The following is a 660-nucleotide window of genomic DNA, read 5'->3' as shown; positions in this document are numbered from 1 at the left end:
AAAAAAAAAAAAAAAAATGCAAAAAATAGTGCCAAAAATTTTTAAAGAATGTCAAATTAGACTGCCGGATATACAGGGATTTTGTATATTTAAGTCCTTTCTGTGACACATTTCAAACAAATAAAATAAAACTGATACAAACAACATTAATAAAAATTGCTAAAAATATTTTCGATTTTTTTGGGAACTTAAAAAAAAAATAAACGAAACGCCAAAAAACTATTTTCAAAAATATTGTATAAACTGAAGTCTCAATTTTTTTTAGAGTTGTTAAAATTAAAAACGATTTTTGAAACAAAAAAAAATTGAAAGAATTTTTTTTGAAAATTTTACTTGTTAAAGAAATTGAAAACTTATAGAAAACTAAAATCACATTTTTTTTTTGTCTTGGAAAAGACTTCCTGTGATTTAAATTTCATCAATTCGAACTGAGAGAATGGAGAAAATTTAGAAATATTTTAAATTGCCTCCATTTTTTACCTAAGCGAATGTTCAAAGTGGGCTCTGCTTTTGCCGCTCACTCGAGATATTAGCACTAAATCTGGCACAACCTGTCCACCAATCACAGCGCTCCAACGTAGTACGGTCCACGCTGACCCGCAGCGGCACTTACCTTCTTCACTTCTCCCCTCTCTCTCCCCCCCGAAATAAAACACATCA

The sequence above is a fragment of the Zophobas morio genome, unplaced genomic scaffold (assembly GCF_036711695.1).
Source record: "Zophobas morio isolate AGI-343-1 ecotype UQ-CSIRO unplaced genomic scaffold, CSIRO_AGI_Zmor_V1 ptg000040l, whole genome shotgun sequence".
In the NCBI taxonomy this organism is placed as follows: Eukaryota; Metazoa; Arthropoda; class Insecta; order Coleoptera; family Tenebrionidae; genus Zophobas; species Zophobas morio.
The sequence above is the reverse complement of the archived record's forward strand: the minus strand, read 5'-3'. Positions refer to the sequence as shown.